This window comes from Triturus cristatus, chromosome 9 (assembly GCF_964204655.1).
Source record: "Triturus cristatus chromosome 9, aTriCri1.1, whole genome shotgun sequence".
Classification (NCBI taxonomy): Eukaryota; Metazoa; Chordata; class Amphibia; order Caudata; family Salamandridae; genus Triturus; species Triturus cristatus.
Genome location: NC_140592.1, coordinates 334,933,178 through 334,956,753, shown reverse-complemented (window position 1 = coordinate 334,956,753; position 23,576 = coordinate 334,933,178).

Genomic DNA, 23,576 nt, shown 5'->3' with positions numbered 1-23,576 from the left:
GGACAATCATATGCTGTCCAACCAGGTTATATTCCATCTGATCTACCTGGATGACATTGCTGTGTTTAGCAATACTTCTTTACCACCTCCGTGATTAAGCTTTGGCTTCTTGACCTTTCTACCTTGCAAGTGCCAAGTGCTAAGGTAGAGCACTTGGTCATCCAGTTGCAGTGCCTTGGTATTGTGGCCTCACGGCACTAGTTATATTCAACCTCATCTGTTAAATCTGTTATCCTCTGACCTAGAACCCTCAGGAAAAGACTTCACAGTTACAGATAGTGTGAGTGCTTGGCTGAAAAAGTTACTTACCTTTGGTAACACTCTTTTTGGTGGACACTGTATGTAAGTGCAGAATCCTCAAGTTTAGAATATTTACAAGGTGACAGACTGTATTTCGAAATTTTCATGGCTGTCCTCCCGTGTGAAGCTAGGTGGCTTTGTGCGGCTCTGCGTTTGCCTTGGTCTGTTTCAGAAGTTATGGAGCAGAGCCACATAAAAGCGTTACCCCTGTGCACTAATATCATTTTTCTACTTGACTCATTCTGCGCTTTAGGAGGTGGAGCACTAAAAAACAATCAGAGATGCCAGTGAACAGATCTCTAATTTGAGACCTTTTTATATGCAAAAGGAGAACACTCACAGAACGGGTAGGTGGGGCAAAGTGAGGAATCTCTGGTTAGCTGGAGTATCCACTAGAAAGAGCATTATTGAAAGTAACAAACTTGTTCTTCTGATTGACTAATACGGATTCTTCACCTTTGGAATAGGTACCAAAGTAGTACCTCCCAGATGTAGAAGGTCTGTGGTGTGGACTCATACCAAAAAATCCTGCAGAATCGAACAGGCAAAACGTTCCTCAAGCCAGACTTGGCTATCAAGGCAGTAGTGCCTCATGAACGTGTGAGCTCATGCCCATGTTGCAGTGTAATAAATGTCATAGACAGGCATTCTGCATGGCAGTGCAGTGGTAGCAGCCTTGGCTCCAGTGATATGTGACTTCAAACCAGAAAACATCTAACTATCAAAGCTCAATCTCCGTGCATGGTGGTTTAGGTGGTGTGGGGCCAGATGAATAACTCTGCCCTATTGCTGCAACAGAATGTCACCCCAGGGGGCAGCCAAATCGGAGGACAGGTGCTCAAGGCCAGGCGTTTTGCGTATCACACTCTCCTGGCCAAATCTTGGGCCACTAGGAAGACTTAGGCCCAGTTGTTCCTGATCTTTGTCAGAACTTTGAGCAGGAGAGGTGGAGGTTGGAAGGTGTCTAGGAGTCTGAGCTCTATTCCAGAAGGAAGGCATCTTCAAGAGAAAAATGCGTTGGAGACTCCAATGTGCAAAGAACTTGGACACTGAACATCCTCAGTGGTGGCAAAAAGATTGAACCATAGTTCTCTCCACTGTAAGAAGTCGTCCTGCGCCACATCTGAGTATAATCGCCATTCATAATCCTCGAGGCAAAGCCAACTGAGTTTGTCCACCCTGATGTTCAAAGATCCAGACAGATGGTGCGACTCAGACAGCTCCTGAGGCGTAGTGCCTCCTGGCATAGGACCCAAAATCTCATGCCACCCTGCTTGTTGCAATACCACATAGTGGTAATGTTGTTTGTGTGTCCTGGATTTGTTCCCCCTTGATGAGCGGAAGGGAAGCTTTTGGTGCCAAGCAAATCCCTGTAGCTCCAACAACAGGATGCGGAGCTATCTCTCTGCCAGAAACCAGGGTCCTTTGATCTCCACCTCTCCCAGGTGGCTTCCCCAACCCTGTTACGATACAGCTGTCATGACTGTCAGCTCTGGTTGAGGTAGGGAGAGGGATTTGCCACTGTTTCATTTGCGGTCTAGCAACCACCACTGCAGATCTTTTGCAGTCTCCTCAGACACCTGGATGGAATCTGACACGTTTTCTTGGTGCTGAGCCATTTGGGACTAAGAATCCCACTGCAGAGCTTGCTGCTGCCATCTGGCAAGGACCACCAGCAGGATGCAGGAAGCAAAGAGGTCAAGAAGTCTCAGAGTTGCTCTCACTGAAACCCAGGTCAAAGGCTAAGATATCAGGATCAAAGTTCAAATGTCCTGGACTCGTTGAGGTGGAGGGAAGGTTCAAAACTGCACAATATCCAGAATGGCTTTGAGGAAGAGGAGTCTTTGAGAATGATTCAGGTATGGCCTTGGCATGGTAATCAAAAACCCCAAAGATGTAAGGAGGTAAGCCATCATCTGGAGGTGGTCCACAACTTACTGAGGCAAGCTCACCTTGATCAGCCAGTCGTAGAGGTATGGGAAGATTGATATTTCAAACTTCCAAAGATGTGCTGCAACCACAACCATCATATTCCTGAACACCCAAGGGGCACTGGTGAGGCCGACTGGGAGCACAGAAAACTGAAAATGCACCTGGACCATTTGAAACTGCAGGCAGTTTTGTGGGATTGCAGGGAGATGCGGAAATAGGCCTCCTGCTAATCCAACAGTACCATCCAGTCTCCTGGATCTAAGCAGACAGACCTTGAGCCAGGGTGAGCATCTTGAACTTATCCTTTTTGAGGGAGAAGTTCAGATGGCAAAGGTTTAGAATAGGACAAAGTGCAGGAAGTCCAGACCCTTGTTCTGATGCTGGCACCTGCTTGATGGCTCTTTTGTCCAAGAGAGGCTGATCTTCTATTTGGAAGATGGATAAGAGGTCCTCTGAGAGTCGCTGTGGTGTAGGTGGCAGGTGCGGAGGATCAGAGAGGAAGGATAGGGTGCAACCATCCTGAACAATTTGAGGCACCGATCTGTCTGATGTGATGCTTTGCCAACATTGGAGGTAGTAACTTATCCTGCCTTCCGACAGGGTGACAGTGTGCTGTAGAGGGCAAACTAAGGAATTTTGAAGCCGCGGCGGGGAGGCTGGGGACTAGGAAGTGCTTTGACCCTGTGAGCACGGACACTGTTTGCCAGATCCCCGCCTTCTCTCTTAAAACGGCTAGGAGGTCTGCTGCTGCAGGTCTCGGTGTTTCCTCTGCTGGATGCCCCTTCTGAAGCCTCGAAAGGGGTGGTAATATTGGGGACACTGCTGCACAGTCTGTGAGAGACCAAGGGAGAACGGTGTGGCTCTGTTTTTCTTGAAGTACTCCAGGGCGAGTGTACCTTGTCCCCGAACAGACAGATGCCGGTGATTGGCATGTCCATCAGTGACACGTGTATGCCACTAGAGAAGCCTGTGGATTTTATCCATGCATGGCGTTAAAGCCCCACACTGGTACCAACTTCCAACCAAGAGTATTGTATCTGTGATGTCCAGCTCTGACCTGATGATGTGCTGTACCATGTCTTGACTAATTTATGCCAAATTGGCATGAAGGTCATCTGGCATCCCTGGCAAAATCTCGCTCATCATGTCCCAAAACACATATGAGTAGCGTCCCAAAAGGCAACTATAGTTGATTGACCTGAGGGCTAAAGTAGTTGATCAGAACAGCCATTTTCTAAAAGCCTTCCTGCCCTTTAGGTATCTGTCCAGAGGCGTGGTGGGGAAAGACTTAAAGTTCAACCTGTTGGGCAAGAGCCACATTTTTCTCAAGTGCTCAGTAAGGTATCTCGAGGGCTTCATTGAATGGTAACAGAGACTCTGAAGAAGTCTGTCCCAGCAGCAACATTTCTCTTAGGACATTTGTTTTCACATCCACTGAGGACAGATGGAGGTTGATGACTGCCGCAGTCCTCCTATTAACCATGGCAAATTATGCCAACTCTTCTGTGAAAAGGTGAGGCAGAGTTCAGGCTGGTGTCAGAGGACCTACTAAGGCCACTAGTGTTAAGATCCAAAAATAAATTCTCCTCTACGTAAAATTGAGACTGATCATCATCATCATCATGGTGTTCAGGGTCAGAGAACCACTGAGGAACTGTCTCTTCTGAGTTTGAATGGGGCTGGAAGGGTTGTGTTTGAGATTGAGGTGTGTGGATCTTCAGGGGTCAGTGGTATTGAAGTATGAGGACCCAGCAAGAATTTCTGTGTGGGGTGACTAGTCAGAACAGGCTTTGACCCCAGATTCGGGGCAGACCCAGGAACAGGATTAAGAAGCATCTGTGATGGATCCACCGGTGGTAGCCCAACAGGAGCCCTCTTCAGATTCTTGGGGCTCAAAGCATAGCCTTTTTGAAGGCTTCGACTGTTGTGCAGTCACCGATGGATCCAGGAATTCGGGCAGAATCGGCATGACTTGAGTAACAGGTTCCAAGGTGGGGGACCGAGATCGGGAAACACCCTGATCTCTGCTTGACGAGAGTGGTGGGAAGAAGGGAAATCACGTTTTGATTTATTTTGCTTCTTTGACTGACTTACCTGATAACTTGCAGTGGGAAGACTACAGCTCTCAAAGGAAACCTCGATAATGCCTTCATGACTTCAAGAGAGACAAGCCTTTACTCTCTTTCTATTGGTGTTTGGTGATGTAGAGCTAGCTCTCACAGTCTTGGATGGCCTTCAGGTTCATCCGAGCACAGTGGTCGCACAACTTTCTAGTCATATAATAAGCCTAGACATCAGAGACAGATCTTATTTAGGTCTGCCACGGATATCTACTCATGGCAGTCCTTATAGAGTTTGAAGACTGTCAGTTTTGGGGAGACTTGTCCGTACCACACTGTGAAAATCTTTTGGAAAAGAACCTTCTGCCTGGCAGAAAAAGATGACAGAAAGCTCCAGATCAATGTGGGAAGGCATGGAAAGAAAGGAGCTTATGTTAGTGTGGAGGATTGGTGGCTATATGTGACTCAGGTATCTTTTCCGCTGCGGGACAGACTTGACATGGAGTTGCACGATGCCACCTACCAGCGTGTGAGGGAATTTCTAGGAAAAATCTCTGGATCCAGTCTGTCTTGCACCTGGTGGTATTCACAAGGTAAGGAATCTGCAATTAGAAGTAATCCTCAGAATAAGCACTGTGCATCAGTTTCTATAGAAATATGAATGTCAATTTTGGAGTGTGTGCGTGTTTGTGAGGGGCAGTGTATCCGGCTCAGGGTGTTTGATTGTGTGGCTCTATATTAGTGTCAGAGGCTGGATGGGAATCTCTGACAGTGTTTGTGGCTGTTGGTCGGTTTGCATCTCAATGCTTGCTATTCGTAGCACAGATGTGATGCGGTGTACTTGGGAATGTTACCAAGGACACCAAAAACTCTAGGGCAGACTTTCTAACATCTAAATGTGTCCAGGGGTGCTTGGATATTGATTTACCAAAATGCAAACAGTAGCAAAATCATTTCAAATCATGATGACATCAAAATTGTAGACCCTCATCAGCCTCCTATTGACCTAAGAGAGGCATGAGGAACAGCAGGAAAAGATTTTCAGAGCCTGTTTCCTTTCCCTTCTGTAACTCCTGTCGCACATCTCCATCCACACTGGGACCAGCGGTAGCAGATGCATTGCCATGGGTACCAAAGGGCCAATTCAGGAGTAGCAGCAGCAACCTCTTGCTGCTTCTGAGTAGCATGCATGCTTCATTGTGGAATACAAATGACATGTTTAGGACTCTATAACCATCAAGATGATTTTCATAGTGTAAGGCATTATTACATTTTGGTTTTGTGGGATCCCACTCCCCAAGCAATTGGGCCCTTTTAGCGACTACCTGCAACCCGGCAGCCCCTTCTAGTGGTACTCAAAGGCACCTACATAGCCTCGTCTAATTGTGGTACAAGACCTGTTTTCAGAAAAGGAATTAATTTATTTTTCTCTCTCTTTTCACTGCAACTAGGGAGGATACATTTCATTGAGGGACAAGAAGTTATGAAATCAAATTACATTTACTTGATTTTTGTTTATATAAATAGAGGCTGTACAACAAATCTTAACTATATTGGTACCATGCTTCAGAAAATAAAATGAGGAGGAAAAATAGTTCCATGTCATAGTCCAGGTGTCACATGGCGGTGGCGATCCGCCCGACATTCTCCTCCACCCGCATGCCATTTCCCCCCATCATATTAGCATGGCGGGGGGTACCCCGGCAGACGGAAAGACCTGATATGGTGGTGGTGTCTGGTAGACACCGCCATCCATATTATGATGGCAGCGGGAAGCAGCCTTTATGTGGTGGCGTTGCCGCCATGAAAAGGCATGCGGTTTCCTCAGTTGGGGCCCGTTGCGGGCCCCAGGATGTTGGGGGGTGGGGGAGGGGCACTCCCCTGCATTTGAATGGACGACGTAGCAGGCACCGCTTGGTGCCTGCCACGTTTTGCATGCAAATGCGCACATGCCTCTTTTGTATTGCAGCGGGTGCTGCTGACAGCACCGCCCGCTGCAATGCAAAAAATGCGGGATGCGTCCGCCAGTGTGGCGGGCGCATCCTAATTGCCCAATGCGGGACCGTCGCACCCTTAGCGAGCGGTCCTATTTCCTGGGGCGATCCGCCCGCCATAATAATAGACCCCATAGTTGTTTAAAATATCGTTTTTTTATTATTGATATGTTTTTTTAAATTTTTTTAATGTATATGACATAATTCTTTTGGGTAATAATTGTTTATGTTTCTTACTATATTAGTAACATTTTTAGTAGTGATGACATTTAATTTAATTTTGTGTTTTTTGAGTTCAGTAGCAGGTTGTGGGTTTATAGGTGTATTGGGTGGGAAGTAATTTATAGTAAAGTAATGATTATTTTTTAACTAATATTATTTACTTAATTGATATTTAATTTTATTAATTGTGTCATCAATTTTTATGTAAATGTTTTTGCAGGTTGTGGCATTTATAGGAGTAAAGGGTAGAACGTAATTTATTTTTAATTAATTAATAGTTAGGGGTCGATTCCGATCCGGGTCGGACAGCTCTCCGAGAGCTGTTCGTAGCCTTACCTTGCGACTGACCCGTACCCGGAGCCGGTCCGTCCTCTTGATGAAGTACGATGCGCATAACTGCCAAAAACCCGACCGACACGTAGGCTGTGATTCAAGCTTCACTCTCCGTCCGAGCCGTAACTCCTAACGCCGAACCGAGTCGCCCGGAAGCAGTATCCATAGCAGTTTCTGCCCTGACAAGTACAATGCGTACTTCCTACGCGCTGGACGGGTCACCACGTACGGCACGTCACAGCATCCGGAAAAGAAGCATATCGGCTTCGATTCGTGCCAGAACTCAATCCACAGCTACGAGACGGACCAGCTTGCAACGGGTACGAGACGGAGCAACAAGCAGTGTGTACGAGACAAACACATCATGAATCCCATCGCGCAGGTCATACCAGTACTCTACATCTATGACCGGATCAGTAACAGACGCGGACGGCGCAGACATTAAGTCAGACACCTACCACACAAACAAACGACACGTACCCGCAAAAAAGCACACACACACAGGGGATCCATATCCTGGCCACTAACAACAGGCCACCATGGGGGTTGTATGGCCAGCACCACTACCACCCCCACCCATAGGGTTCATGTTGCCCATCACTACTGCCACCCCCACCTATAGGGCTTATGTTGCCTAGCACTCCTGCCACCCCACCCATAGGGACTATGTTGCCCAGCACTCCTGCCACCCCCACCCATAGGGGACCTACTGCCCATCACTACTGCCACCCCCACTCATAGGGGACCTGTTGCCCATCACCACTGCCACCCCCACCCATAGGGGACCTGTTGCCCATTACTAGTGCCACCCCCACTCACAGGGAACCTGTTGCCCAGCACTCCTGCCACCCCCACCCATAGGGACTATGTTGCCCAGCACTCCTGCCACCCCCACTCATAGGGGACCTTTTGCCCATCACTACTGCCACCCCCACTCATAGGGCTTATTTTGCCCATCACTACTGCCACCCCCACTCATAGGGGACCTGTTGCCCAGCACTACTGCCACCCCCACCCATAGGGGATCTGTTGCCCATCACTACTGCCACCCCCACTCATAGGGGACCTGTTGCCCAGCACTCCTGCCACCCCCACCCCTAGGGACTATGTTGCCCATCACTACTGCCACCCCCACTCATAGGGCTTATGTTTCCCATCACTACTGCCACCCCCACTCATAGGGCTTATGTTGCCTAGCACTCCTGCCACCCCCACCCATAGGGGACCTGTTGCCCATCATTACTGCCACCCCCAGCCATAAGGCCTATGTTGCCCATCACTACTGCCACCCCCACTCGGGACCTGTTGCCCAGCACTACTGCCACCCCCACCCGTAGGGGACCATTTGCTCATCACTACTGCCACCCCACTCATAGGGGACCCGTTGCCCAGCACTACTGCCAACCCCACCCATAGGGACTATGTTGCCCATCCTTACTGCCACCCCCACTCATAGGTCTTATGTTGCCCATCACTACTGCCACCCCCACTCATAGGGGATCTGTTGCCCAGCACTAATGCCACCCCCACCCATAGGGAACCTGTTGCCCATCACTACTGCCACCCCTACTCATAGGGGACCTGTTGCCCATCACTCCTGTCACCCCCACTCATAGGGCTTATGTTGCCCATCACTCCTGCCACCCCCACCCATAGGGGACCTGTTGCCCATCACACCAGCCACCCCCACTCATAGGGCTTATGTTGCCCATCACTCCTGCCACCCCACTCATAGGGACTATGTTGCCCATCACTACTGCCACCCCCACCCATAGGGCTAATGTTGCCCATCACTCTTGCCACCCCCACTCATAGGGACTATGTTGCCCATCACTCCTGCCACCCCCACTCATAGGGCTTATGTTGCCCATCACTACTGCCACCCCCACTCATAGGGCTTATGTTGCCCAGCACTCCTGCCACCCCCACCCATAGGGACTATTTTGTCCAGCACTCCTGTCACTCCCACCCATAGGGGACCTGGTGCCCATCACTACTGCTACCCCTACTCATAGGGGACCTGTTGTCCATCACTCCTGTCACCCCCACTCATAGGGCTTATGTTGCCCATCACTCCTGCCACCCCCACCCATAGGGGACCTGTTGCCCATCACACCTGCCACCCCCACTCATAGGGCTTATGTTGCCCATCACTCCTGCCACCCCACTCATAGGGACTATGTTGCCCATCACTACTGCCACCCCCACCCATAGGGCTAATGTTGCCCATCACTCCTGCCACCCCCACTCATAGGGACTATGATGCCCATCACTCCTGCCACCCCCACTCATAGGGCTTATGTTGCCCATCACTACTGCCACCCCCACTCATAGGGCTTATGTTGCCCAGCACTCCTGCCACCCCCCACCCATAGGGACTATTTTGTCCAGCACTCCTGTCACTCCCACCCATAGGGGACCTGGTGCCCATCACTCCTGCCACCCCCACTCATAGGGCTTATGTTGCCCATCACTCCTGCCACCCACACTCATAGGGCTTATGTTGCCCATCACTACTGCCACCCCCACTCATAGGGCTTATGTTGCCCATCACTACTGCCACCCCCCACTCATAGGGGACCTGTTGCCCAGCACTACTGCCACCCCCACCCATAGGGGACCTGTTGCCCAGCACTCCTGCCACCCCACCCATAGGGACTATGTTGCTCATCACTCCTGCCACCCCCACCCATAGGGCTTGTGTTGCCCATCACTACTGCCACCCCCACTCATAGGGCTTATGTTGCCCATCACTACTGCCACCCCCACCCATAGGGGACCTGTTGCCCAACACTACTGCCACCCCCACCCATAGGGACTATGTTGCCCAGCACTCCTGCCAACCCCACCCATAGGGGACCTGTTGCCCATCACTCTTGCCACCCCCACTCATAGGGGACCCGTTGCCCAGCACTACTGCCACCCCCACCCATAGGGACTATGTTGCCCATCCTTACTGCCACCCCCACTCATAGGGCTTATGTTGCCCATCACTACTGCCACCCCCACTCATAGGGGACCTGTTGCCCAGCACTAATGCCACCCCCACCCATAGGGGACCTGTTGCCCATCACTACTGCCACCCCCACTCATAGGGGACCTGTTGCCCATCACTCCTGTCACCCCCACTCATAGGGCTTATGTTGCCCATCACTCCTGCCACCCCCACCCATAGGGGACCTGTTGCCCATCACACCTGCCACCCCCACTCATAGGGCTAATGTTGCCCATCACTCCTGCCACCCCCACTCATAGGGACTATGTTGCCGATCACTCCTGCCACCCCCACTCATAGGGCTTATGTTGCCCATCACTACTGCCACCCCCACTCATAGGGCTTATGTTGCCCATCACTACTGCCACCCCACTCATAGGGCTTATGTTGCCCAGCACTCCTGCCACCCCCACCCATAGGGACTATTTTGTCTAGCACTCCTGCCACTCCCACCCATAGGGGACCTGGTGCCCATCACTCCTGCCACCCCCACTCATAGGGCTTATGTTGCCCATCACTCCTGCCACCCCCACACATAGGGCTTATGTTGCCCATCACTACTGCCACCCCCACTCATAGGGCTTATGCTGCCCATCACTACTGCCACCCCCACTCATAGGGGACCTGTTGCCCAACACTACTGCCACCCCCACCCATAGGGACTATGTTGCCCAGCACTCCTGCCAACCCCACCCATAGGGACTATGTTGCCCAGCACTCCTGCCACCCCCAGCCATAGGGGACCTGTTGCCCATCACTCCTGCCACCCCCACTCATAGGGCTTATGTTGCCCATCACTCCTGCCACCCCCAATCACAGGGCTTATGTTGCCCATCACTACTGCCACCCCCACGCATAGGGCTTATGTTGCCCATCACTACTACCACCCCCACTCATAGGGGACCTGTTGCCCAGCACTACTGCCACCCCCACCCCAAGGGACTATGTTGCCCATCACTCCTGCCACCCCACTCATAGGGCTTATGTTGCCCATCACTACTGCCAACCCCACTCATAGGGGACCTGTTGCCCAGCACTCCTGCCACCCCCACCCATAGGGCACCTGTTGCCAATCACTCCTGCCACCCCCACTCATAGGGGACCTGTTGCCCAGCACTACTGCCACCCCCAACCCTAGGGACTATGTTGCCCAGCACAACTTCCACCCCCACTTATAGGATGTGTGATGCGCCACACATCCATCATACACCAACATCATTTAAGTCAGCAAAATACATCCCCCCTAACATCATGACAACGGTGTGTAGTCTGTGACAAATGCCCACAACAGTGATCATGACTTCGAACATACAATGTAACTACCATCACATTTGTGACCAGAAAATGAGTATGGCCTACACAAGGCAAGCATCACTAGCACTGTGGCAATGTAAAAATAACACCCCCTCACTGTGTAGAACAAAAGTTAAGTGTGGGGTTCCGAACTGCAGCAGATGTTGAGCATTGTGGTGATGGGGTCTAAAACACCCCTCTTCACAGTGACCAAAAGATAAGTGTCATCATGGACGAAGCTGCAAATGCCAAACAGCATGTATGATTCCTGGTCCCAACACATGAAACACTTTTGGGCCAAAGTAGTGATTGTGTCCCATACCCACAGAGATGTGGTGAGGCTAACAGTGCTGTGATAACCTAACATACTCCCGGCCATGTGCAGACAAGCACCACCCATGGGGGCTGACAATGCATACAGTGTACAATGACACAAAAGCAGAAGTGACCATCACAAAGCATGCACACATCTCAAAAATAGACACGCTAATCAAAACAACCTGTGTAGACTGTAGGTGTCAGGTCACAAACTCCCATTCCATGCCAGCAATGGCACCTAACAACCAGGATGAATGTGCAGAATGATGTGATATGACTCACAGGGAAAGCAGGGTAAATCACAAAAACAACATCCAGACAATGGCCCACAACAGCAATACCAATGCACTGGTGCAGATGCACAAACAGGCAACCTCACACTGCACATCTGGCACAACATGTGTGTGTGTGTCTCAGTATCCCCAGGCAACTACACAACACATGAGGGGGGCTGAAACACAGTGAGACAGATGTGGACACAGTGCCATACAAAAGTAACCCATCAATGGGCCCCCCTTAGTGGGCAATCAGGCATTGTGAGATGAGAGGGAGCACAACAGACACATGTGACACAAGCTGGAATGAACACAAACTAACACAGCAAGAGACTGACACACAACAGCACTACCCCCAGGGACCAGACATTGGGGTGACACAAGCATGCATGATACCTCCACTGTGCTGACAAAGGTAGATGTCGTACAAACTGAGAAACCCAGACATGTGTCCTATGCCTCAAACGTACATCACACCTACACAAAAACATATCACTCAGCATGGCCCGTCATCCATGGACAAACGGGAGCTAGAGGCACATCCATGCAAACATTTACATTAGTCCACCCTCAACACCACACACCCTGAACTGCACCAATGTGCATCTGTGAAGCCCATATGGACAAGTGACATTGCACATGCACCCATGACAAACACAGTAATGTTGGGAGGAACTAAGGTGCACAGAATCATCACACAAGGACAGTGTACAACCCTGGTGAATGACAGACATACTGCAAAGTATGTGGTACATGGCCATGACGTCAAAGCTCACGTAACCTGTGGAATACCTGCCACAGTCCCAGGACAGTGCAGAAGCCAAGGAGAACCACAAGGCACACAGGCTGACACCTGCAAACATTGCAGCCCTGAACCGGACAAGTGGGAGCAGTCACACACACATACACATGTCTCAAACACTGAAAGGCACCACCTTGGGACAACTACATGATTTTGCGAACAAACAAGTGCCTTGGGGACCCCTGTGTCCCATCTGCTTCTGACAACATCATCACCAGTCAGAACTGACAAATCCCAATGATGAAACACCAATTAACAGTAGTGTGTCATGCACCCACACATCTGGTAGCCCATGGCAAGGTTGTGGGATGAACACAGTACCACTCAGCAAGCATCAACAACAGGAACATATCAAGGGAACACTGCCTGTGTATGAAAAGTGATGTGGACACACACACACATGCTCACACAACACACACCATGGGCCCAGGCAATGTCACGGAACAACACACTTACTTGAGGGGACTCAACTCCTGTGGAAGCTCAGCTGTACCAAACATAGTCCCAGCAGGTCTCAGTCATGTCAGCAGAACACTTGGTCAGTCAGCCATCAGTTACCACACAATGAAGCCTCTGTCACAACAGCCTGGGTACGGGAGTCTCCCTTAAGTCATCTGCACATACTCAACACATATGTCCAGCAAGTTGCACAGAGGACCCAGTTGCTCCTACACCAATGATGCCCACACCTGTAGGTCCAGTGGAGATGCGCCCAAAGTCAGGGCAATAGACAAACTGGACAATGGGAAGCACATCATATGTGCCTGTGTGCAAGCCACAGATGTGACCATGCAAGTGAAATGGTCACAGACATGTTCACAAATTGTTGATCATGACACACCCAGTTAGCTGCAAAGGATGACATGGATACCAACCAGAATAGGATACTACTCTCATGGACAACATGGAGTACCTCACATCAACACCTCAGTATTCAAAATTTGAAATCCAGCATTACAACTGCAAGGTCATGATACACATCATCAACATAATGTACAGCTAAATCAAATTCACAAGGATAAAGAAAAAAGCTTTATTCAGCAGATGAAAAATTAAACGTCCGTTGAAAACAAAGGCCAATGGCCAGTCATTATCAAATGACAAGAAGTGAACTTGAGTGACAACTGTCACACGTTGCTTGCCTGCACTGCTAAGGACAGGGGACATCCCCTCGGACGGGCATACATGGGGGCAAGCCAGGCACCGCAGGGACAGGATCAGGGCGCAGCAGAAGGAGGCAGTGAAGGGGTGGTGGATGCAGGAGAGTCACTGGCAACTGCAGTGGAGCTGACTGAAGTAGTGGGTGCAGTCACAACTGTGGGGCTCAAGTCAGATGGGGTGGGTGCCAGCACAACTTCAGTGGGCAGGTCAGATGGAGTGGATTGGGTCCCCACTGCAGTGTCCAAGTCAGACGGGGTGGTCGTGAACTCCACTGCAGTGCCTAACTCAATGTGAGCGGAATGGGGTTCAGGTGAGGTCGGCAGGACAGAGGGGAGGGACACGGTCCCCATATCAGTGGCACTAACCGTCTGACCGGGGGTGGAAGAGCAAGTGGTAGGGGGGGAGGGCCTCAGCATTTTGGGGATGGTGTATCTGTGAGTGGGGGAACCTGGGGCAGGGTGTGGCGGGGGAACCTCTGGAGTGGTGGCCTTGGGAATGGAGGACGGAGACTTCGCCGTGGAGCTGCGGGGCGGGGGTGGGGTCTTGCTCTTCAGGCTCCAGGGGGACTTGCGGGTGGGGGCCTCAGTCTGACTGCGCCTGGGGGAGGGTGTCCGGGTATGAGGGGCACTTTGTGGGGACTTCCTCTTCCCCTTGTAAGATGGATCTGCTGGGTCGGTGAGGAAGAGGCCAAGGTCACAGAGGAAGAGCTTCTGTGGAGATGGGGTTGCAGGTGAGGTAAGGGAAGGGGGCTGGGAGGGAGAGGTATCGGAGGACTGCGGAGTGGTTGTGGATGACTGTGTGTGTGTCTGCAAACCATCCCCTGTGAGTGTGGTAGCAGTCCCCTGCGCTTGCTTGTGTGCACGTCTAGCCCTTGGTTTGGGTGTTTGTGTGCTGCCCGTGTCTGTGGGTTTGTGTGAATGTGCAAGTGTGTGTGTGCTTGGGACAGGTAGGGTGCTAGGAATTGTGGGTGGTGCAGGGGTAGGAGGGGTGCGGGACTTTTGGAGGAGGGACACTGCTGCCGTCAGGGAGGAGGCCACAGACTGATTGGTCCTCTGTAGGGAAGACATGCCCGATGAAATGCCATCCATGAATGACACCAGTTGCGTCAACAGACTGGTGTGTGCATGGAGGACACTCAGCATTGATGTCTGCCCTACATGGATCTGTCTATGTAAGTCCACAGACTCCTCACTCAGGGCAGCAGGGGACACAGGGGCAGGGGTTGCGGTGCCTGGCACAAAGGAGACATGCTCCCGAACACGGGAGCCTCCACGGACCTCTGGGATGGGAGCCAATGGGAGGGTGGTGATGGCGGTGGAGGGGGCGGTGGCGGGGACAGCCTCACTAGCTGGGGTTTGGTGGCTGCTGACACCCGCCTCCACAAGGGAGTCATCCTCCGAGCTGCTGTGGCCCTCAGCTGGGGTGGATGGTGCTGAGGACTCCTCGGTTTGGCTCCACTCGCCCTCCGTGCCACTGGGTCCCCCCAACTCCTCTCCTTCTGTCCCAGTCAGGCTCTGTGGCTCCTCCTGGTCCGTGAAGCTGTCCCCTCCTGTAGCCGTGGATGTATCTGGATAGAAATAGAAGAAAGAGAACAACATCAGTCACCTGCACTGACTGCACACACCACAGTGAGTACATCACAGGGCAAGGCCTGGCATCATCAGTTGAACACTGTTCAAAGTGCTCACACTGTTTAGAATAAGCCAATCGTCAGACTCACCATCAACCATGGCACACATATCCCTCCTGGACTTGCACCCATATGCCTGTTGCATGTTGGATGCTAATACCCCAATGTGCCGACATGCACCACCCATACATTTTTTGGACATGCAAGTGAACATGTAGGAGTATGTCACTATACACACAGCACATCTCTTGCAAATGACTCAGTACAGGTGTCCGGATGAAGGGATGGCTTGAGACTCATTTCACATGCTTGTGATACATGACAGCAACACACACTATGATGTTCTCATGTCCTGATAGTCAATGCCACAATGGGGTGCATGGAGCACACTTGAACACAATGCAGGATCACTCATAGCAAGTTAAATGCCATGGCACTGGCATGCCTGGAAAGTCAGTCAACACTGTCTCCTGTCACAGGGGCAGGGCATCCAGACGACAACAGTATGCACTGTGTCACAATCATAGCTCAGGGATAAAGCAAACTGCAGCTGACAAGTACACTTGGCCATCCCCTGCAAACAACATATCCCAGACCCAGAAGACCCCTCATCATACAAATCAGACATATGAGTCTCTGCGGACACAACTCCCTGTACATCAGCACATCACAGTCTGCTGTGCATGTAACCCAGCTGTCTGAAGTGCACAGTTGCATACACCATTGTGCACTGTCAAACGATCACACACCTATATGTCCCACAGGTCTTGTCTCTCATAGTCACATCTCAGATGTGCTGCTGACCCTCAAACTCATGAATACCCCAGTTGTACGTAACATGAAGCCACACCACAATGACACAGAGGCAGACACCTGAAGGCACATGTCACTAAGCACAACCTGTAAGTTAATACACAGGAGTGGGATTACAGAGTGTTTCTAAATGCCCTTGAGTAGGCATGACTGCCCAGGTCTACGTGAAACAGTGTGTGGCCCTAGACAAGTGTCTAAGCAAGTCTAACATACTTTATATACGTACTCCTGAGGCCCACAAATTGGAGTCTCCTGCTGCATGGGTTTATTTGAAATACCCCAGCCACATGTGGCGACTCAGACCAGCAATTGGAACACATATCAAGGGCTCACACAGATCAGATGTCAGATCTCAGGCATTGGGTAAACATTTGACCCACCCATGAAACACACAACAGAGTCACGGGAACAGATGCTGTCCGGAAGCTGAAGCATAGCTGACTGCAGGGACACAGTGCCCAAGTGACACAAGCAACAGACTGTAGGGGCCACACCTGTGGATCAGATGAGGAGGGTGCATCACATAATTGAGGGACCTGAGTATTGGACTACAAGACCTACATAATGTGGAAGTGTGACCAGGCCAAAAGGCTGCAATTAGCATGTCAGACATAGTACACAGATTAGGCATGGACTCACTCCCTCCTTGCTGCTGTCTGGCCTTCAGCTGCCTATCCAGGTCCGGGAAGACCACCGCCAGTATCCGGAGCATGTGGGGAGTCAGGCTCCGGTGTCAGCCCCTCCTGCGAGGAGGCAACAGCTTCAGCTGGACCCTTGCGAGCCCCGAAGGTCCTGCCACCTCTTCTGGCAGTTGCGGATCCGGCGCTTGTAGACCCCCACCGAAGGAACTGCCCGGGCGATGGTCAGCCATATCTCCTGCTTCTGGTGGGCATCAACCTGTGAGGATGACAAAGTTAAAAGTACATTAACACACATGCCCCATATTTGTGCTGCACACATTTGGATATACATGTCATCATCACAAAGGGAAATGAGTGACACAGGTAGTGCACCCATGGAAAAGGAAAAATGACCTGCATGTCTGACATGTTAACAATGCCTGGGAAGTTTAAGCTTGCACAAACGCACTTTAGCTGCAAAACACCTGTTTATTACATGAACCTACACACGTTGGGGGATGAAAGTACTCAGTGAGTATGCTTGCCACTGGTGTACACACTGCTAGTACTGCTAGTCAGACAACATGCACAATTAGGAAGGCAGTGGACTGCACACTCACCTGCTCCCCTGGTTTCCCATACAGCTTTCTGTACTGTGGAAGGAGCCCGTCCAGCAGGGCCTGGTTCTCCACCTCAGTGAAGGCTGGGGCCCTCTCCAGAGTACGTGCCATAGCAGTAGCCAGAGGATGCAGGGACAGCAGCAGTGGTAGCAGGGATGTGGTCCAGTAGCATGTAGTGCAGGCAAGTGAGCTCCCTGGGGTCCAGCCAGCCTTAGATCTGTGCTGCAGAGGCAGACTCTGTGCCATGTGTGCCCAGTGATTGGTCGAACACGGTTGCATTCAATAAATCTGGCCAATCCATGGAAATGTATGACTCGTACACGGCTTCCGCATCGTTCAAATCTTCACCTTCATAAAACCCTAGGAATTGCAACATTGTTGTAGGCAGCCAACTGAATTTCCAGCGCACAACTCGTACAAGTTTTGAATCTGCATCCGTCTCCATGACAGTCCAGAGCTAATGGGTGTGCATGGCTCGGTCAACTGACTGTACAACGCGTATTTTGAAAATACACATGCACCCGTCTCCATACGATCCAATGGCCAAGGCGTATGCCTGTCTCAGAACATGCCTGACCGACGCGCATGCATGATAGTCACCCGCTTCGGACCTCATTGCAGTCAATGGCAAAGCGTACGCACGGCTCGGTCATGAACCGTGCAATGCGTACGCATTGTCACCCGCGTCGGACCTCATTGCAGTCAATGGCAAAGCGTACGCATGGCTCGGTCATGAACCGTGCTATGCGTACGCATTGTCACCCGCGTCGGAGCTCATTGGTGTGACTATTTGACGGCTTCAACGCACAATTACTTGCCAGGGTCACATGTGCACACCTACCACACTACAGCATTGGCCACACAGTGTCCCATGGCATGTAAGGCTGCATTCCCTGTGTGTTGGGGGGGCAACATTTGGTTTGTTGTGTGGCACTTTTGTTCAGCCACTCCCAGGCTGTGCACGTGTTCATGGGGGCAGAATCCTTTGTGTGTTGTGCACATTACCACTGTGATGTGCAAGTGTACAGTTATGGGCATGAGTCATGGACACATACAACCTGAGTCCTGGGGGTGATGGCATGTACGTCACAGTGAGACCTGTAGCCACAATTCTGATGTGCACCCACAGTCTGTGTGCATGTTGTGTCTCAGATGTGGATGATCAAATGTGCCCAATGGGAGACAGTCTCCACATCCATGTGGTATGTGCAGCAACCTTGATAGTGTGTGTGTGTCTAAGAGACGTAAATGTAGGGCCTGCAGAGACAACAGTGGCCACTACCTGTGGGACTCACGCTTGCCTTGTGGCGTGTATGTGATACGCCATGCCATGCCAGTGTCGATGTGGCAATACAGGGACCCTGGGTATCTGCATGGCAAAGCTCTGTGATGCCTGGGAGTCATCAGGCCTCACTTGTCACTGTGGTGTGTGTTTGTAACGTCACAGCAGAACATAGGTAGGGTGACACAGCCCAATGATTGGCCATTGCACTACATGGGGCTTATGTGGACATGTGGAATTGAGATGTGAGGTGATGGTCATGTAGGTGACATATGTGTCCATGCCCAACAGCACACACCTCAGTACATTGTGTAATGTCATGATGTATCATGTGATATTTAGCCTGGTCATGGCCACATGGGTGGATGAACCGACAATCTTCCTTTGTGCATCTCTGTTCTGCAGGCCACCAGCTGTCCATCGACCGTTCCCAGACCTTGAAACCATGCAGGAACGTGACTGCATCCGACGGTACCGCTTCACCAGGCCACTGATTGAGGAGTTGGCGGAGCAGTTGGCGCCACATCTGCTAACTGGCCGGACATACCCTACAGCACTGACCGCAGAGGTGAAGGTGATGGCAGCCCTGCACTTCTTTGCTACTGGTCCCTTCCAGTACACTCTGGCTACTGCTGCTGGTATGTCGCAAACTATGTTTAGTTGTGTGCTACGCGATGTCTTGGAGGGGACGTTGCATTTCCTTGACCTGTACATCAAGTTCCCTAGCCCAGCTCAACTCCCTGCAATAAAGGATGCCTTTTATACACTGGGAGGATGCCGAACGTCATTGGATCTATTGATGGGATACATGTGGCCCTGATACCACCACAGGCACATGAGCAGGCATACCGGATCAGGAAACGTTTCCACTCGATCAATGCTCTGGTGGTATGTCTTGCAGACATGTGTATCACACGTGTGTGCACGGTTCCCCTGTTCTGCGCACGATGCCTATATAATGAGGAGTAGTCGCATTGCAACGCTGATGTCACAGATGCCAGACCAGCGTGCCTGGCTTGTCGGTGTGTACTGACTGTTTACCATTGTGTGTGTTTGGCAATGTTGTATTCCGCACTTGTACAAAACTCAGCTAATTGTTCAAATATTTGTGTGTAGGTGACTCCAGATACCCCAACATGCCGTGGTTGCTGACGCCCCTCAGGAACCCTGTGACACCAGCTGAGATGTGCTACAATGAGGCACATGGTCGGAGCAGGAGGGTGATTTAGCGGACATTTGGCCTCCTGAAAAGCCGCTTTTGCTGCCTGGACAAGACCGGAGGGGCCCTCCCATATGGCCCTGCAAAGGTGTGCAAAATTATCCTTGTATGCTGCATGCTACACAACATGGCAGTACGGAAGAAGGTGCCTCTCATCCAGGATGACGATGACCGACCTCCGCCACCTGTGGAGGATCCTGGCCTGGGCCACGATGCCAGTGATGATGAAGATGAGGGTGACGTCCGCACACAGCTCAACAACTTCTTCACCTGAATGTGAGTTTACAGGGTTGTTATGTCAATGTATGGAGTTAGCCTGAAATGTGTTGTGGCTGCTCGGTTGCTGTCTGAGTGTGTCTGTGTGCCACTTGACTGGATGCGTGCAGTGATGTGTCCATTCAGGGGGTCTGTACTCCACAATAGGGTAGTACTGCTAACTTGTTTCTGTGTAGGTTTCTTGTGACATGTTTTGTGCATGCGTGTTGCATTTCTCTCCAGTTCTGCTGTGCTTTTGACTGTGTCTTGTGTCTGTCCTTCCCAGGGTACTTTGCCTGTTGTTTGGTCAACACTGACCCTCAACACCCAGAATCCAACACCAGTGTGGGAGTAGTCAATTGCCATCAAGTGATGAGCCACACACCCCTGGACTTCAATTCTCAGACACTCTGTGACCGTGTGTCCACCGTAACGTACAATTGCCTTGCAACTATTTTAGAATAAACATTTTGCTGATGTGTAATGAACCTGTGCTATGCTTTGTTAGGTGCCTTGTCTGTCTTCCCACATCTGAGTGACATTTGCTTACCTCACCTGTGGACTTGTTACCACTGACTGTGGATAGGTGTTGTGTCTGTGCATACCAATGTGTTTCAGGTCAACATCATTGTGTGGGATGAGTAACAAGGCCATGGTGAGTATGTGTTGTGTTGCAATAGTGGTGTGTCTCCCTCACATGTGTCACATCACCATGACTCACCTAACGGTGGTCACACTGTTGTAGTATCATGCACTGTGTTGTTTTGCAGATCAACATCTCCATGACACATGACAAGTTGGAATCACAATAGAGGCCAGTATGGTGTACTGGTGAGTTTATTTACAAACACGTGTGAGGAAAGTGCACAGGATGGTGGGTGCTGTACATTGGGTTTTGAATCCAAAGTTCACAGTTGAGTTGGGTGTGTTGGTAGATGAAATGTACAGAGTAAAGTCCACAATCATCTGCTACATTGGACCAACATGAACCCCCCATGTCATGTGGGCGAGTTGTGTGTGATTGGACAAGGTGAACGGGTTGCGCACAAAGAACATTGTCCAGAACAGGTTTAGAGGCCCTGGGGGATGTGCAGGGACATCTGCGTCTCACATGTCTTTTTCGGACGATCCCTCTTCTTCTTGGGTGGGGGATCCTCAGGTGCAGGCCTCTGCGGTGCAGGGGACTCTCCGCCAGAGTCCTCCTCACTCCCTGTGGCACTGGCAGATGGTGTGGCAACAGATGTTGTGGCCACACAGGGAGGAGTGGACATGTTTGTGGTGACCTGGTGGAGGCATTGGAGTATGTCCTTATGCACCGCAGTAAGGGCATCCCACTTTGCCTCCATGCGGGCATGGTGGGCAGCCTGCTCCTGTTGTATGTCCTTGAGGATTCCCACTACCTGGCCAAATCCTCCGGTGCTATCCTGGTACGCATCTATGATGCGTGCCAGTTGGGGGTCATCATGCAGTCTAGACCTCTCTGCAAGGCGCGCCCTCTGCCTCCCACCCCTCCCAGCACCCCTATCCACACGGGCAGGACCAGCGGCGGCACGCACAGGTGACACTGGGACCCCTTGGGTGGTGTTGCTGGTGGTGTTGGCTGCAGCTTCCGGGGGGTCCTGTGTCCTTGTGCTGTGGGTGTTCTGTGGCCTTGGTTTGTCCGTGTTGGCGGGGTTGCCCTGTCTGTTTCCAGATGCTAGAGGCGTGGGTACAGGGGGTGCAGATGTTGGTGCTGCTGGTGCTGCATGATGACTCACGCCAGGTTGTTCTTAGTCATCCGAAGAGGACAGAGACAGAGTCAAACCAGAGAGCTGAGTGTCCACCAGAGTCTGGGACTGGGAATACTCTTCATTTAGTGCTGTGTCCCCAGCACCACCTCTGTTTGGAAGAGACACACAATGTAAGTTATGTTTCTACAGGCATCAATGGTTCACAAACATGACATTTTCTACTGTATGAACGGATGCCTGCCTGTACACTGCTTTGTTCTGGGCTGTCACGGACAGAGATTGATATTGTTGTTGCCCAGTTCCCAGCATGGCCATGTGTTCCCCACAACAGAGCCCAGTGTCAGACATCTTGACAGTCCCTTCTCACTCCCTGTGAGGTGAGCATGTTTCAGTGTGAGCTTGCTGGGCCCTGTGGGTGGCTGGAGATTGTCTGTGACTGCAACTCCCATCATGCTCCTGGCTACACCCCCCTTCCCAGCATGCCCATACTTCCTACCTCTTGACTCTGCTTCCCTGTGATGGTGAGTGACAGCAATGGCAAGATGGCTGACTGTGAAGTCCTGGTGTTTGTTGTTGCCCAGTTCGCAGCATGGCCTTGTGCTCCCCACAACAGAGCTCAATGTCAGACATCTTGGCAGTCCCTTCCCCCTCCCTGTGAGGCGAGCATGGTTCAGTGTGAGCTTGCTGGGCCATGTGGGTGGGTGGGGATTGTCTGTGACTGCAACTCCCATCATGCTCTTGACTACACCCCCTTCCCAGCATGCCCATACTTCCTTCCTCTTGACTCTGCTTCCCTGTGAGGGGGTGTAACAGCAATGGCAAGATGGCTGACTGTGAAATCCTGGTGTTTGTTTGGCTACAAGTCCAAAGAGAGCCCCTGTGCTTCACACGGCAGCACCCAGTACGGGGTATCTTTTGCTGATATTTCAATGAGGTGTGGGTCAATGCATTCTACCCGGTGAGTTGTGTGGAGTTTGTGTTGAGGAGGGGGGGAGGGGGTGCCTGCACATGCTGGTAAGTATGGTCAGAGGTGTCAGTCCTCCTTCCCACCCGGCCAGACATTCCACCATGAAACGTGCTTCCATTGGAGGGCGTGCAAGTTGTCTTTCAGGATGTCAGTCAGTGGTGGCCTGCTTCTGATTTGCACACAACCCCTACCAGGGCCTTGTGCTCCCCACAGCAGGACCCTGTCAGTGTCAGCTATCTTGTCAGTCATTTTCCACTCCCTGTGATGTGGGCATGTTTCAGAGAGGTCTTGATGGGCCAAATTTTAGGGTGGGCATTATCTGTGACTACAAACCCCATCATGCTTTTAGATACATTCACTTCACCTGCATACCCACTATTCCTTCCTGTCAGTCAGCTGCACTGTGAGGTAGTTTGTTTGTGTTGGCAAACTGTCTGACAGTGTTTATTTGGCTTTGTGCCACTGGCTTGCTCTATTTGTTTTTAGGTTTGTACATGTCATGAAACAGTTCCAAGTCACTATGAGATAGCAGGTATTGTGTTTGTCTTACTAGCATACGCATCTTGGGATGATTATCTATTGGTTACTGTGGATTTGCTTACGGTGCATGGTTTCACTGTCCCCTTGCCACACAATATTGAGTATGTTGGTTGTGTACTCACCAGGCTCTGGTATGTCTGTTAGACCATGGACGCTCTCTGGTGGTAGGATGTCCCGCACCTTCTCCTCCCAGGTCCTGAAGTAGACTGATTTGG